The 17,146-nt window shown below is 43.7% G+C and overlaps 1 long non-coding RNA gene across 1 annotated transcript in view; it reads right to left on the bottom strand.

Annotated features, from left to right (window-relative positions):
* LOC106722868 overlaps positions 1 to 14,666 on the bottom strand; it is a 44,843-nt gene extending 30,177 nt beyond the window's left edge. The window contains exon 1 of the long non-coding RNA XR_001358874.1: positions 14,546 to 14,666. This is a non-coding gene — a long non-coding RNA (uncharacterized LOC106722868). The remainder of the gene's footprint in view (positions 1 to 14,545) is intronic.
* Between the last annotated feature and the right edge of the window lie 2,480 nt (positions 14,667 to 17,146).

Raw genomic sequence — 17,146 nt, 5'->3', positions numbered from 1 at the left:
GATTCAAAAGGTTGCTTTCCCAATAATTGCTGATTCCTAGCTACACAGACCCTTAATTGCTAGTTGGAATGGGAGATTTTAATTAACATTTTGGTTAGCTACGAGGGGGAAAAAAAACACTGTCCCAATTTTTATTGCATGCATTTTGTGTATTCCTTAACCCAATGTGCTCTTTGGCTGTAGTTTTGACATGATGTGTGAAATAAAGATTAATGGGGGGAAAAAATGAGATCAGGGTTAAGTGGAGGAAGGTTGCCCCTATCATCTTAACTGCAAATGCAAGTCTAAGGATAAATAAAGGACATTTTTGTGGCTCTAAAGGAAAGTCAGTGTCCACTCATAAAGGCAAGAAGCCATCCCTCCCAATGAAGGAAACAGATACATTCTGCCCTTGGTCACCTCTGTCGAATGCCCCCGGATGGTCGTAGCACATAAGCGGTAGGTAGCCTTACCCCAAGAAGTTTCAGAGGAAGAAAACAGACTATATTAGCAATATACTCCACTTCCTAAAAAAACCCTATACCTTTAGACAAAAATATGAGCAGCAACAGAATTGTTGGATTGTTGCTTTCTGAAATGTTTCAGTAATTTGTATCTGAGAACAATTTTAAGTCATAATCTGAGTTTTAAAGGTCTATAAAGGTATATTAAAGCCAGATGGAAATATATGGATATGTATAATCTTAAGTCTCTTCACCTGATATAATATCAAACAGAATCTAATTTTCAGACTTTTCTTCATCTCTTATAGATAAATAGCTCCATGCTGTTTTATAAGCTGGGATCTGAGTTTTCTGCTCATTGTGGAAAACACCATGGAAAAACACGGATTTTCTCCTTCGGAGAAGAAAAAACCATGAGAAACCTCGGGTTTCCCCTTGCAAGCTGGCAGCCTTCAAGGGGCTGTGGGGAACAGGGGAAGGCAATTAGAAACAGGGGGTGTCACATGTACATACACATGGCCAGAGCAGGATGGCACACCAGCTCAGAGCTTTCCCTCTTGGTGGCCAGGGGCTACGGACTGAGCTGCTATGTGAAACCGTGAAACCTGCCTGCTGTCTCGGTGCCCTCTGCCTGCCGGCAGGTACACACTGAGAGGCAGCAGTGGGGAGGCAGCACTGGGAAGTGACAGGTGGCAGGTGCCCGGCATGGGCATGGGCAGGGCTGGAGCTGGGGCTCTTGTGGCTGCACAGCAGAAGTGACAGACCTTCCTCTACCAAGGTACCATACCCACTCCCCCACCCCCAGCCCAGGGGCCTTGGAATCGACCTTGGTAGGCTCCCCCATGTGCCCATGTATACCCAGCAAGCACTCTCCCTGCTTCCCCCAGCCATCTGGCTCTCCCCCCATTCCCACTTGCCTGCCTTGCACTGCCCCCCTTTCCCTCCCAAACTTTTTTTTTTTTTGATTGCACAGCTGACACATGGGGGAGGGGAGGAACTGCACATTAGTTGGACCTGGCTCTGCATGTATGTATGTGTGTGCGTTTAAATGAAACACCACTAAGATATAGATATAGATATATTAGTGGTGTTTCATTGCAAAGTGCAGATCTTGGATTTATCAGAAAATATGGTGGTGGTGTGGAGGGGTGGTTATCAGAGAAAAATCAAGATCCCTATAAATATAAGTCAAGTCACAGGGCTAACATAATTTTTGCCCAGGTGCTTAAAAAAAAGTGCATTTCCAGAACGTGAACCCTTCTCTCCAGAGATAGAAGAGTCTCTTATGGGCGAGAAAGATATTTAGATAACTTCCTTCATTAGGCATTCTAAAATATTTATCCTTTATAGACACAGGAATGTGTGTGTGACGTACTATAATAAATTATTACACAGTCTGGATACAAATCATTAAGAATTAATGTTTCTCCCTGGGGATTAAACAAACAGAAATAGGATTTTAAAATTATTAATGTTCTGTGCATGTAAACAACTGCAAATTGGCTTGACTGTATTGAAATACATTTTTATAGTTTTCATATTCATCAGATTATTCAAATGGCTCTACAGTGGGACCACAAAGGCTCCCTCGTGCTAGCAAGCAGGAGGGGAAAAGTTAAGGAATAGCGACTGTTAGAAAGAGAGTCATACTTAGCACAGAAGGAAAAAAAAGACACCAGGCAGGCAAATGAACGAAACCCAGAGCTTTAAGTATTGATCTGATCCTCACAAAAGCAATGTGTATACACTTAACTGCAAAGGTACTTAATAAACTGGGAAATATATGATTTGTAAAAGTACCAGGAGGGGGAAAAAAAAAGACCCATTACCACATTAAAAATATGTCAAGCCCTCAGTCTCCTCAAGTGTGTACACCCACTGGCAGAGGTGCAGTATAGAAAAATGTGCCTGGGACAGCTCTCTCTCACCCTCCCTGCCCCCACCCACCCCATTTCCCTTATACCTTCTGGCTCACAAGGTGCAGGAACAAGCAAGGTGCTCTGGGAATCCATTTTGTAGAGTGACAGTGGAGTTGGCTGCTACTGGTGGGAAATTTTCACCCACCCCACTTTTGGCAGATGAAGCCTATGTCCAGAAGCAGGGAAAATGCTGCTTTTGGGAGCAAAAACTGGGGCTCTTTCCACCTCTCCCCCCAGGAAAGCAGTGGACTCCACTCCCACGCTACAAACTACAAGTCCTGGAGTCCCTTGCATTCTGTGACACACGTTGCCTGCACCAGCTGTTTTCTGCAGTTGAAAAGTGCAGGCACCGTGAGCCACACAAAGCAAGACATGCCCTTCCCACCCCCACCATCCTTCTGGCACTCCTCCCCTTAAGCGGCGCCTGGGGCATGTGCCCTGCTCCCCCACCCAATGTTACATTGCTGCTCACTGGAAGAAGGGGCAAAAACTAAAGAATTAAGGAAGGGCTTGAGGATGTCTTTGAGGGGGGAGAAGAAACTCAAACTCTCAACAGAAAACAAAAAAGCATTGAAAGAGCCCAATTATCTCCAGATTTATGCTCCTGAGTAAGTTCCACTCATTCTAAGGCACATGCTACAAGAAGAGCTGGATGGACCTCCTTGCTTTGGGAATCACAGGGTGAGCAGAAGAACCAGTGGAGGGGTACACACTGTAAGGAATAAAAATTGAACCTTTCGCTTAAATATGGACCCTAAAGCATTTAAACAACTAAAAAACGGAACATTCCCACCATCTACAACAGGACACGTTTTAGGAAAGATGGCTGAAGCCAAATATTTTTCTGCACTTGCTACATCAGCAGGGTTCTGACAGGTGCCTTAAACTAAATCTCATTTGTTTGTGTGCGTATATTTGGCCTGCCGTGTTCCCTCATCCCCAATACAGTTTTTTCTGGTATTTAGCAGTAGGTCCCAAAGTTATAGGTCACATGCCCCTTTTCTAAGTTTAACTTTGTTAATACAAATAATAAAAAACATTTTGCATCACTAAAAACATACTGCGGTCTTTCCAACAACTAAAGTAACATTGCAAAGTTGCTCTTCATTTTTAGTTTTTCTTCCCTTTTCCTCCATTTTTATTTCCTCTTTTCCTCCTTCTGCTCTCCTGTCCCTTCCTCTCACATACCCTGTAGAAGTTCACCCCATACCCCAGATGGACCGAACACTAGTACACAGAGTACTAAAGTCTGCCAAGGTGATGGCCCAGATCTTATTCCATCTCCAACACATAGGCTAGAAAGCAGACAATGAATACAGCAGACCACTGTCAGACTCCTTGACACCAAATAATTTCTGTACAATATACTACCTAGCGTTTGTATTGCATCCGTCACTATGGGTACTTGGTGCCTGTATTTCACACTCACACACCAATAAATCTAGTAGGAAAAGGTCATTTTGGAAAGCTGTGCACTCTATTAAGAAAAATGGAGCACAGAGCACTCAAAATATGAACATCAACCTATCCCAACCTGAAATATCTGTACTCCCCAAAGGCTTAAGCTTCTACCCAGAGAAAAAACCTGACAAAATACTAATATGTGGAGAATTAGAAGAATTATTTCACAGACTGTGTCTGAAAGAATACTTCTACAACCAGGACACCATCACCTGTATTGACCCCCCTGCCACAACTGAGAAAACAAACAATAATAAAACATCAGACTGGACACCTCCGAGCAAACGTAACAACACACTGGACTACTACATTGACCGTTTCAGGAGGAAGTCAATAGTGAAATTCTCAACTAGAGCCAGAACCACAACCACCTATTTCCCTCAAAGAGAAAAGCCATGCAGTCTAAGATCCAACAACAATATAATAATCAAACTAGCAGAGAAAAGGTAGAGTTAGTCATCCTCAACCATTAAGACTACATCAATGGAAGTGACAGTCAGCTCTCGGACACAAAATACTACAAAGGACTCAGGGAGGCGCCCACACCAGAATTTTCTTTGGAACTGGAAAATATCCTTAAATCCTTCCCATGCCAGCTTCAGGAAAAACTTCTTTCACTTCTGGCAGGCTGGCCGGCGGGCTCACTGGCAGCCCGAACTGTTAGCTTGAGCCCAAAGGGCTTGGGCTGCATTGGTGGTGGCAGTTTTTCCTTCCCCACCAATCAGGGGAAGGCAGTCCCACCCTGGCCCAGGGGTAAGGTGAAAGAGAGGACCTGAAAGGGAACTAACCCCTCAGGCTTCCTCATTGGTCCATTCTTAATCTGGGGGTGGAGCCTCCAGAAAGAATAAAAAGCTTGTGTGCCTAGCACGTGGGAACTTTCAACGAGGGACGACAAAGACGAGGGCTGTAGAAGAGCTGGTTGAGCTGACCAGCAGGGGCGGACAGGTTGCCCCAGAAGTGCCTCGAAGATGCCTCCAGTGGGGAAGAAGCAGCAGGCAACTGCATCCCAGCTGCTACGGAAAGAGCGCAGTGACAGAGCACAGGTCGGTGCATGGAGAATCCGGAGGGTGGATGGGGCTACACAAAGCAGCGCAGCTCCCCAACCCTGCATGAAACAGGAGTCCAGCCCCTTCAGTGCACAGAGCGGTGCATGGGGCTGGTGGAGAGTTGAAGGGGTCACAAAGCTGCACGAGGCAGCTCGGGTCCCCATCCCTGCATGAGGCAGAGGTTCAGTCCCTTCGGTGCACAAAGCAGTGGACAGGGTAGTGGAGAGCTGAAGGGACCATATGGTTGCATGAGGCAGCATGGGTCCCGAACCCTGCATGAGGCAGGAATCCAGACCCTTCGGTGCACAGAGCGGTGCGTGGGGACAGTGAAGAGCTGAAGAGACCTCGGTGGCTGCAAAAGGCAGCACCGGTGCCTGACTCTGCATGAGGCACACGGCTGGCGAGGGTCTGGGAGTGGACAGGACCTTGGCGGCTGCACGAGGCAGTGCAGGTCCCCATCCCTGCATGGGGCAGGAGCCCCTTCAGTGCACAGAGCAGTGCATGGGGCTTGGTGAGCTGAAGGGATCGCCATGGCTGCATGAGGCAGCGCAGGTCTCCATCCCTGCATGGGGAAGGAGCCCCATTCAGTGCACTGGGCTTGGAGGACTGATGGGACACCATGGCTGCATGAGGCAGCCTGGGTCCCCCACCCTGCACAAGGCAGGAGCCGTCAGTGCACAGGGCTGGAGAGGGCTGACAGGCCTCAGTGGCTGCCCGAGCGGTGGCGGGGGGAGGCCCCCCGCCCCTCCCTGCCACAAGTGGTGACCAGACAGGTCAACCCCCTGTGTGGGAGCATGCTGGGAGTCACGAGTTACCTGGAATGGGGATTCCCACAGGGGAGCAGTGCTACTGCGGGCAATCAAGGGGAAGCCCCTAACAGAAGGGGATGATTTGCCCTTGGGACCAGAGGAAAGTCTAGGGCCCCTGTTTGTTAAGGGTGGTTTCAGGGTTATGGGCCCTTCCTAGTTGAGTGACCTGTGAGAGGGTAATGATGTTCTATCAGGTAACAGGGTCCTTTCCTGGGTTGTCATTTCTTCTTTGGGCACAGCAGCTGTGCCACTGTTGTGTTCTGGTTTCTCATATTGTTAGGATTCTTGTTGTAACCCTGCATCCTTATTATCGTATTGGGAGAGGATTACAAGCTGTTTTATATCTGAATTTATTGTATGGGTTATCTGTATGTTTGTGACACTTCTGATGTAACCTGATTGTGTATGTTCAATTATTGTCCCATCACTGCCAGCTATTCCTGTTGTTGATTTGTTAATTAATCTGTGTTTTATAACATTAAGTGCTCCTTTGCCTGCTGCCTAGAGGTCCCGCTGCAAACTAATCAGAAGGCCACGGAGGCTAGGCCTGAGCCCAAGTTCAAAGTTGAAAAGAGCTATTGCCTGTGTAAACCTATATTTGCAAATAACATCTGTACATGCATATATAAGGTCACGGTTATAAGTTTTATATTATTTTGTATTCATTAAACTTGTACATAGTTAAATATCACTGGGTGTCCTGGGTCTCTGCTCTGCTCCATAGGAGGTGAGCTGACCTCAGTTAAGTAGCCACATTCCCCATAGCATACACACACCACCATTCAATTGGTGATGGGGTACCTTCCGCATATCGACTGGGTTACACACACATCCTCAATTCCCCCACCCCAGAAACTTTCTATATGCTCCCAAAGATCCATAGACAAAGCAACCCCAGCAGACTCATCATATCCAACTGTGATATCCTCACTGAAGAGCTATCAGGATTCATAAAAAAGATCATGAAACCACTTGTCACTCAAAGCGCAAATTTCCTACAAGACACCGCAGACTTCCTAAACAGAATCCAGAACCTCCGCCACATCCCCGAGAAGGCCATACTTGAAAACACAGATGTTACGAGCTTATACACTAACATCCCACACCAGGAAGGCACAGCTACCTACCTGAAATACCTTTAGGAACATGGACTAGACTCAGATTTGCAGCATGTTGCACAAATCATCCTCTTCCATTACAACTTCACTTTCAACAATTATCGCTTTCTCCAAACCACAGGCACAGCTATGAGCACAGAGATGGCCCCCCAATATGCCGTCGTGTTCATGAGCCACCTGGAGGAAAAATATCTAGAAAACTGCACCAAACCTGCACTGCACCTGCATTACATAGATGATATTTTCAGTATCTGGACTGAACACCTGGACTCACTTATCGACTTCTACCACAGGTTTAATGACCACCATCCCTCATTTAAAAACTCTCTCTGAAACCTCCTACACATCCAGGATGGCATCCTATAAAACCAGGATATACAGAAAACCTACATGCCTCTATACCCACATCCACAAGAGCAGTAATCATCCCAAGCACACCAAAAAAGCTACTATCTACAACCAGGCCCTCAGAGCTCAAGGAATAACACCTGCGATACCCACCTCACCAACCTAAAGTGTGCCTTTATACAACAAGGATGCTCCAGTAGAGAAACAGGCCACACATTTGAAAGTAAATAGCCCGCAGCAACCTGCTACAATACAAAAAGAAAACTCCCTGCGACCACACCTCCCTTGTGGTCACCTACTACCCCACGTTGGAGCCAACCAGAAGAATCACCAAACTATTACAACCCATGCAGGACAAAGATCAGGTCTTGAGAGAGATTCCCACCACTCCTGACTTTCAAACAGCCCCAACCTTGCCAAACTCATTACCAGAAAAACTCCACTGACCAACAGACACCAGGTGAAACACAGCCTTGCCTTGGCAAAAAATGCTTAATCTGTCAGCACATCTCTACTCCCACCACTATCAACACTTGCCATAAAGAAACCATCAGAATCCATGGTTCCTATACATGCCTGTCCCAAGATGTGATATACTTGATCCAATGTACCAAATGCCCTCGTGGCAACTATGTGGATGAAACTAAATAGCAACTACACAAGAGAATGAACACAGAGAAAAAATATAAAGGACTGAGACACACACACGTGCACCCCATGAGGAGCACATTTCTTACAGAACAACCACTGTCTCTGACCTTACTATCCCTGTGCTCAAGGGAAATCTACTTAAACACCTATAAAAGGCAAACTGGGGAACAAAAATTCATCAAATGGTGGACAGTAGGAATCAAGGGGATGAAACATTGATATTAGACTTATGGACCATTATAATGTATCCAATTCTTGAATATTTTACAAACAAGGAACGTAAGACTGACTCCCCCCCCTCACCCCACCCCACTCCCCTTTTGATAGGCCTTAATCTCCCAGTACTGTTTCTTTAGTTTTGCTAGTTGTGTCTGCAACACCTAAGAATTTCTTTCTGCCCCTTCCGTACACTGTGCTTAAGTTTCTGTGTCTAGTTTCCTATAATCAGAGGAAAAATGTCTTACATTTTAAAGCTTGTCCAACTTTATCCCAAATACACAGTTGGTACCCCAAAAAAGATGTCACCCTAAAAATCCTTTCCTTTCCACTGAGAAGGCATGCAACACATACTTGTATGATTTGCAACCTTACTAACATGAATAAGCTAGTAAGATCCTTCGTGACCTCAGACAAATAGGATGGAAGTGAAAATCTTACAAAAGTTCTGGGAAACAGGGGGAACTGACAGTAAAGATTTAAGCTGCACACTTCATTTATGGTAACTTTTGGCTTTACAACCATCATGAGAAATCCTAAAGAGCTCAGAGCTCTTGATGCTGTGATCTGCCAACGCAATTGAGTTTCTCTCAATTCTTGTCTGTAGGACTGTCACAAACCACCTTTCATTTATAAGTACAGACCCACTATTTTGTACAGAATCTCCCCAAAATAAGTAAAATCTTTCCAGAATACAAAGAAAGCATGGCAATCCCTGCAGCCATAGAGCACGTGGTTTGCGAGAATGCTACTGAGAGGCTGAGCTAGTGACAGACGTAGTGAAGGTGCCAGTCAGGAAAGTGAAAGGGTTTCGGTGCCGTCTTTTAAGAAGCCAGATGCAATGCTGCAGCGATGCAGTATTCTGAAGACAAGCAAATGGCCCCTCTCAGCCAATCAGCAACAATGGGCAGGGCTGCTAGGGCCCCTTGGCCAATCAGTGGCAGAGGGGGCGGGGGCTCGCCATAAGACAACCGCAAAAATCAGCGCCATGAGCAACCCACAAAAATCCCTCCAGCTCGCTGGGATTTAGGTAGGCCCCTAATTATAAGTGCAAGTCACCTCTCTTTGATCTTGCCGAATCACATACAGTGCACACCCACTTGGCTATAGATTTAATGAAAAAATCAAAATCTACAGCACATATTTTGCTCCTGGGAAGAAGATGAGAGAACAGATGAGAGGCATTTGTCATATTGCTTAATCCACTACAGGAAGCAATGAGTGTGACAACCCCCCCCCAATAATGAAATAAATAGTATCCACGTCATTTTCTTTATGACAATTTGACTTCATCTGCCCCATTGTACTGTTCTGAGTGGATGCTGGAAGAGGCGGCTGGTATTGAGCCTTTTGGGTTGCATGGCCAAATGTTTTGTTTCGGAAGAGATAATTTAATATTAATAAATTGACTACTGTAAATAGCACAAGCTAGCCATGACTGTTGAGGAGAAGCAGCAGGAAAATGGAGCATATGTACCTATGCTCTGCATCCCTGCTTTGCCTTTATATTTCTTTATTTTGAAAGAACACAGTATGTTCTGGTACAGAGCCACACTAGGACTCAAACATTAGTCACCGTAAAGTCAAAGCGATTCCTTAATCAAGATGTATTGTTCTTATTGGAGAAAGGTGTTTACCAAGTCACCTCCCAATGACCACGATGGATTTCTTTTTGCAGTACTGGATTTCAATTAAAGAGCTCCTTATAGTTGTGAGCAAGGGTATGAAGTGGCTGTTTTAGGCATTTGTTGGAACTGCCTGCCTGAAAATGTCAGGCTCTGGACCCTATGGCCCTGAAGGTTACTTTTTAGTCCTATATTCCTAGTTATTGCCATTGTTAGCCTACATTTAAGAAGTGACCAGTGATGCTGAGTAATTATCTGGAGAGTACCATGCACAGGTCCGATTTTCCAATAGCACTGAATAGTAACACCTGAAAAAAATGAAGTACTTTTACATGCACCTCAGCATGGGCACTTAAAGGCATTCAAAAATCTGCATTCAATTCTGAAAAATCCTGGATCATGGTTTTACCACAAATCATTTTTCTTCCCCTCCCAAAAAAATCACAAAGATTTGTCTTTTAAAAGGGGAAGAGGCAAGACAGGGAAGTGGAAATAACATATATGAAGTTTTATCTTGTTCAAGATACATTTAGAAATCCATTAAATGCATATCTTTAGGCTTATTTTCTAGTTTTCTATATAAAGAACATTTGGGGCAGGAAATAATTTATATCACCTAGTATTAAAATATAGCATCATGCTGAGGTTCAATACATTAGTGCCAATTGCTCACTAAATACCCTGACAGTCTAGAAATTAAACCAATTAAAATTCTAGAGTAACTCCTCTATTTTACCATCATGAGGAAGTTGGTATGTTAAGTGGGTATTAATTTAATGAGCAGATATCAAGTTTCTGGTTCATACATAGAGACTCTCTTTCCTGTTCAAATGCAAATTTGTCAGACCAAAGAATAAATTAAGAGGAAAAAGATGTATATTCTTATACGTGTAATGTAAGGATTATAGGTAAATCAGAAAGCTTAAGCTGTTGAAGTAAAAATAAATAGTTTCTTAGTGCAACTCCAGATGCCAGACTCATCAAGACCAGTGTGTGAACTTTAGTTGCATAGCACAGTGCACACATGACCACCTCCCCTACCACTCCAGGATGGTCTTAAGTGAGATGGGGCAAAAACTGGCATGTTTCTGCCCAGGGAAAGGGAACAGATTTGTAGATAAGAGCATTCTGGGTAAAAGAGGGATGGGAAACAGCTGAACGGGGACAGGAGTTCAATGCAGGACAGAGGGGCAGAATTTGTATTCTGAGGCTGAGCTGGGGTGATGGAGAGCTGCAGTGAAAGGCAGACTGCGAGTGCCTGTTTGCACTCTTCTCCAACCCTTTAAAATAGTTTCACGTTGCAAAAAAATGAGTAACACACAGCATAATAGGTTTCCACACCTATTTTCTTTTCTCAGTTTCCTTGAGATCAAAGACGCTCAATTTACTAACAAGTAGATGTGGTTTCCCGTTCCTGTATGGTCCCTAGTCACCAGCTCTGTGCTCTCATGCTGGAATTAAGTCAAGCTGCCTTCTTTTTGGCTCATATAACAATGAAACTACTGCAGAGCAGGGCTTCACTATCCTCTTGGCATTTCTGAGCCAGCTGCTGCTGCTATTAACTGTGTTTTACGGGTTTTTTTTAGGGGAAGGTGGGGATGGGTAAAAGGGTTACAAATCTTAAACTGCTCATGGGAAATATTCACTTTAGACATTTTCCTGTTGGGAAATTCCAGTTCTCCCTGAAGCTTTATTTTAATTAAGGTAGTTTGGGAAGGACTACTTTCTTCCTTCCTTTCAATGAAAAAAAAAAAGGGGGCGGGGGAAGCTTACTATTTATAAATGAAAAATTACAGGAGAGGGGACTCTTTTTTTTTTTTTTTGGTTTGTTTAGGGGAGGTTTTTTTTCAGGTTGTCAAAACTGACATTCTTTTATCAAAAATAATGATTGACAATCTTCATTCTTTCAGATAAAGTGTTTTTGTGCAAAAAAAAAAATCTATATTCTTGGCATCATTTGGCAATATGACACTAGTCAGAGAAGCAGAAATTATTACTTTTCACTGGGAAGTTAATCTTATTTATGTATTTGCTTGTTTATTTAATTTATAAGCCATCCTTCCCAACAAAGGCTCAGTCCAGCTTACAACAAGAGTAAAATAAGCTATAACATGAGAGTATGAACAAGGTTTTTATATGTTGGTTGATATGAACATATACTCTTCTCCTCCAGCACTTGTATTTGTGTACCCTCTTCCCCCAGGTGCAAATCTACATGTAATACTACATTCCTGCTGACGATTTAACATTATGAGGAAAAGATTATGTCTGTCCATCTCTGATAGATAATAAAAGTTCCTCAGCACTTGTATTTGCAGTTTCTCAACCATTCCAGTAGTAATTTCACAACAGTCCCCAGCATTGTGTCTGGAGGTTTAAACTGTTATGGTGAGGTCACTCTCATTGGCTAACCAGTAATAATAGCATGAACACATCCAATGCATATTTTGCAGGAAATTTCCCAGAAGTCTTTTCAAGACCCTCTAATGTGGCACTGAGAACACAGTAAGGATTATAGTGGATGACAGAACAGCTTACTATTTCCATTTGTCTGTACTGTCTAACTAAGGCTAGTAAACAGCATCCCCTATTATGCTGCTTCCTTAACCTGCTATTCCCTTCTCAAATGGCATTCAAAAAAGAAGTATACAGGCACAGACCATACCATTGCCTAGCAGAACCCAAACCCTGAACAGTAATCTGGTAGTCTTTCAAGTCTTCTGAAAGATTTGGGTGGTGACTTGAGCACTTGCAATTATTTTTAACATTTGAGATTCTGGTAAAAGCTGTCTGTTCACAGACTCCTTCCTCTGGAAAGAAGACAAACCAAAGTAAAAAGAGGTTGCGTTAATCTTGAAGAGCTGGACACAGGACCACAAAACACAAAGGTGCAGTGTGCCACCAACACATGCAGACTGCTTCTGAAGCCCTTTCAAGTACTCCACATAGATATAAGCACAGCTTCAAGAAAGCAGTCCTCATTGTGCCTCTGCGCGATTGGATTTGCCATGCGCAAAAGTGTGTGCGACTGTTTTGGTTAGGAAGATCCTGTCTATTGTTTCAAATGCGGAACACTTGGCAAAATGTTGAAAAAGGTCTTGCCCTACATACAACTGGACATAAGCTAATCATAGAGTGTCTTACAAAGGCAGCTGGGGTTTCTCCATTTTATAGATGGGGAATCCTAAATTCATAGAAATGGAATTACTTACCCAGGACTAGCAGAGCAAGGAACAGAAACCAGGTCAGCAGACTCTTAGTCGGGTGCACCAAACAGTAGGACACACCACTTGTCCAAAGCTTAAGTTCTTCGACAACCAAATCAGGGACATTTATAAAACAAACGTGTTTTTCCCCCATTACTAGTGGTTTGCCTGATAAAAAACACTCACACTGCTGCTTTATTACACTAGCAGAAAGAGAACTGGAATATTTAACACACTTTCTTAGTCCTATTACAACTTTTGGTAAGATAAAAGGCAAAAAGAATAGAAGCAAAAAAGTGAAATGGGAAGAAAAAAAAAAGGATAGATAAACTGGAAGGAGGGAAGGAATGAAGAAGGCTGCTGTCTTAAAGTTGACAGGCTTGTCCCGTAAGTGAGGTAATAGAGCTAATCAATATGCTTCCACCTGAAAAAATTTCACCAGAAAGTGCTGGTCCTGCAAACCTGACATTTCATCTTTGTCACAGTTTGATAGCAATTTATCAAAAGGTAACATTTCAATAATATGAAACATGAAATTATTTTCTGAAAATATTCAAAAATATGCAGAAAATATTCAGAAGTGATATGGTTTTCTGAAAAATAATCAGAGTTTTCAATTTTTCATTCCAATTTGGGAATCTAGTAATTCCCTCTGGGAAGGAAATTCCATGTTTGTCCAGTCCTTGGATCCATGCATTTATTCTTGGACCTGATCTATGGAAAGTGTGACCAGATACCATAGCAAGGGTCAGTCCATCAGTGCCTTCAAATAGTATCCCTTTACACAAAAGCTGAAGAACTCATAAGAGAGACATCTCTTAGAAAAGTCTGTTTTCCTTTGATGAATGAGTGATCCACTTCCCCTAGCTCTCCACATTGCCAGCAAACAATCAGGACCACATGAAGTGGAGAGACTTTGAACTTAAAATCTAGTTGGTCTCTACCAGGAGCAACTACCTGAAGTCTCACCCAGGGCAAAGCCAAGCCTGTTCAACTTTTCATCTTCTCATACAGCAGAGAGAAACCATGAGAAGAGAAAGACACACTTCTTTGCATGAAATTCCTCACATAAACCTCACCTTCCAGAGGACTTTCAAGATCAGATGGGTCAACTTCCAAGAAAGCACTCAGCTTGGACAACAGAGAATCTCAGTTCGCAAAGTTGAATTTCTTATTATCATTAGCTGGAAATGACAAACTTAATTTCTTTAGGTAGTATATTATTTATTCTGAAACATTCTCTATTTGGGCCATGGTATGGCAGATATAACAGCAAAGTTAATGCATTCTTCTCTGAAACCAACCATAGTTTATATTAAACTGCAAAACCCCTACCTTGATTTCACAATAGTTCTCTACTAACTACTAAGCTTACCTACTTGGCTGAAATCTTTTACTACCAGTTTTTCTCAGTAGTCACACACTATTTTAGAAGAGCATTGGGGAGCCTGAAAACTGTGGAATGAATAAATTCTAGTACAGCCAGCAACTATATAAAACTTCCCCCACAGATAAACTGCCTTTTAAAAATTATCCTGACAATATCAAAGTAATGGAGAGGGGATCACACCAATACCTGAACTCTCATCAGCCATGTGGGAAGAGGGTAGAACTGGGAGTTGCAGAAGTAGGGGTCAGAAGCCACAAATCAGGAGTGAAATGCCAAGGTAGGGCCAGGAGCCAGAAATCAGAAACCTAATTACCAAATCTGAAGAATGAGCCACACTGCAAAGTCCAAGAGCAAGCCAAAGCAGGGTCAGGAACCACAAAAGCTAGAGATGTTGCTAGGACCAGAGCTCCTCAGAGACCAAAGCCAAGCATGTTGTGCAACAAGGCTCAAAGGCTGGAGAAGTTCTTGAAATGCGGCTCCAGGATCAATCACAGGGAAGGGACTGGGGGTCACCTGGCCTTGATTACTGTAACTGGGTCAGCTGCACTTAACAAGGGCTGCAGGGAAGGAGCCTACTTGAGCTTTACAGAACTGACCCGGACTGCAGTAAAGGAAAGGAGTCTTACAGATCTGGTCAGTCAACAGTCCTTCCAACAAGGAATATACTGTATTAATGGTCTTCAATTTTTGTCAAGTGTGCCATGTGTTTATCTTCAAATACATAATAATAAAGCTGAGCTACATATTCAAACTCAAACTGAAATACATCTTTATCAAGGTTACCTGACCCGATGATATTACCAAAACTGAATAGGAAAATATCTGCAAAACATCCTTGGTGTTTTAGTGCTTCCAGGCCAGTCTGAATTAAAAAAACATGGAGATGAAAGAATTATTAAAGATGAAAAATGAAGGAGGGAGTCTTAGAATAACAGACTTATAAAAAATTAGGGTTGGAAAGGACCTCAGGTCGTGTAGACCAACCCCTGCTCAAAGGAGGACCATCCCCAACTAGATCATGCCAGCCAAGGTTTGTCAAGCCGGGTCTTAAAAAATTCCAAGTGTGGGGATTCGACCACCTCTCTGGGTAACCTGCTCCAATGCTTTACTGCATTCCTCATGACAGCATTTTTCCTAATATTTAATCGAAACCGCCCTTGCTGCAACTTGCGACGGTTGCTCCTTGTTCTGTCATCTGCCACCACTGAGAACAGTCCAGCTCCATCCTCTTTGCAACCACCCTTCAGGGAGTTGAAGGCTGCTATTAAATCCCCCCTCAGTCACCTCTTTTCCCGACTACATAAGCCCAGTTCCCTCACCTCTTCTCACAAGTCATGTGCCCCAGTTCCTAATCGTTTTTGTTGCCCGCCGCTGGACTCTCCAATTTGTCCAAATCCTTTGTATAGATGGGGGCCCAACACTGGACACAGCGTTTCAGATGTGGCCTCACCAGTGCTGAATAGAGGTGAAGAATCATTTCCCTCAATCTTTGGCAATGTGCCTATTAATGCAGCCCAGTATGCTGTTAGCCTTCTCTGCAACAAGGACACATTGTTGGTTCATATTCAGCTTCATACCTACTGTAACCCCCCAGGTCCTTTTCTGCAGAGCTGCTGCTTAACCAGTCCACTCCCAGTCTGTACCAACGCATGGGATTGTTCTGACCTAAGTGCAGGACTTGGTGCTTGGCCTTATTGAACCTCATGAGATTTCTTTTGGTCCAATCCTCCAATTTGTCTAGGTCACTCTGAATCCTAGCCCTACCCTCCAGCATATCCACTAGTCCCCCCCAGCTTGGTGTCATTTGCAAACTTCCGAGGGTGCACACCATCTCATCTTACAGGTCGTTGATAAGATATTGAACAAAACTGACCCTGGGACTGAATGCTGGAGCACTCCATTTGATATTGGCTGCCCACTAGACATCAAGCCATTGATAACTACCCTTTGAACCCAACCATCCAGCCATTTTTATATCCACCTTACCATCCATTCATCCAACCTGTACTTCCTTAACTTGCCTGTAAGAATGCTATGGCAGACTGTATCAAAAGCTTTGCTAAAATCAGGGTACACCACATCCACCTGTCTTCCCACATCCACAGAGCCAGTCATCTTATCATAGAAGGCAAACAGGTTGGTCAGGCATGACTTGCCCCTTGGTGAATCCATGCTGACTGTTCCTAGTCACCTTCTTCTCCTTTAAGTACTTAGAAATGGATTCCTTGAGGATCTGTTCCCTGATTTTTCCGGGGACTGAAGTGAGGCTGACTGGGCTGTAGTTCCCTGGATCTTCCTTTTTCCCTTTCTTAAAGATGGGCACTGTATTTACCCTTTTACAGTCATGTGGGACCATTCCTGACTTCCACCAGTTTTCAAAGAAAATGACCAGTGGGTCTGCCATCACATCAGCCAACTCCCTCAGTACCCTTGGGTGCATCGCATCTGGCCCCATGGAGTTGTACACATCCAGCTTTTCTAAATAGTCCCTAACCTGTTCTTTTGCCACTGCTGGCTGCTCACCTCCTCCCCGAACTGGGCTGATAGGTACAGTAGTCTGGGAACTGACCTTGCCTGTGAAATCTGAGATAAATAAGGGATTGAGTACTTCAGCCTTTTCCACATCATTGGTCACTAGGTTGCCTTCCCCATTCAGTAAGGAATCCACACTTTCCCTGACCTTTCTCTTGTTTCTGACATGCTTGTAGAAATCCTTCTTGTTGCCCTTCACATCTCTTGCTAGCTGCAACTCCAATTGCACTTTAGCTTTTCTGCTTACCCGAGCAATACTCTTATACTCCTCTCTAGTCATTTGTCCAAATTGCCACTTCTTCTAAGCTTCCTTTTTGTTTTAGCTCACTGAAGAGTTCCCTGCTAAGCCAAGCTGGTCTTCTGCCATACTTGCTAGTCTTCC

This window comes from Alligator sinensis, unplaced genomic scaffold (assembly GCF_000455745.1).
Source record: "Alligator sinensis unplaced genomic scaffold, ASM45574v1 scaffold1182_1, whole genome shotgun sequence".
Taxonomy (NCBI): Eukaryota; Metazoa; Chordata; order Crocodylia; family Alligatoridae; genus Alligator; species Alligator sinensis.
The sequence above is the reverse complement of the archived record's forward strand: the minus strand, read 5'-3'. Positions and strand labels throughout refer to the sequence as shown.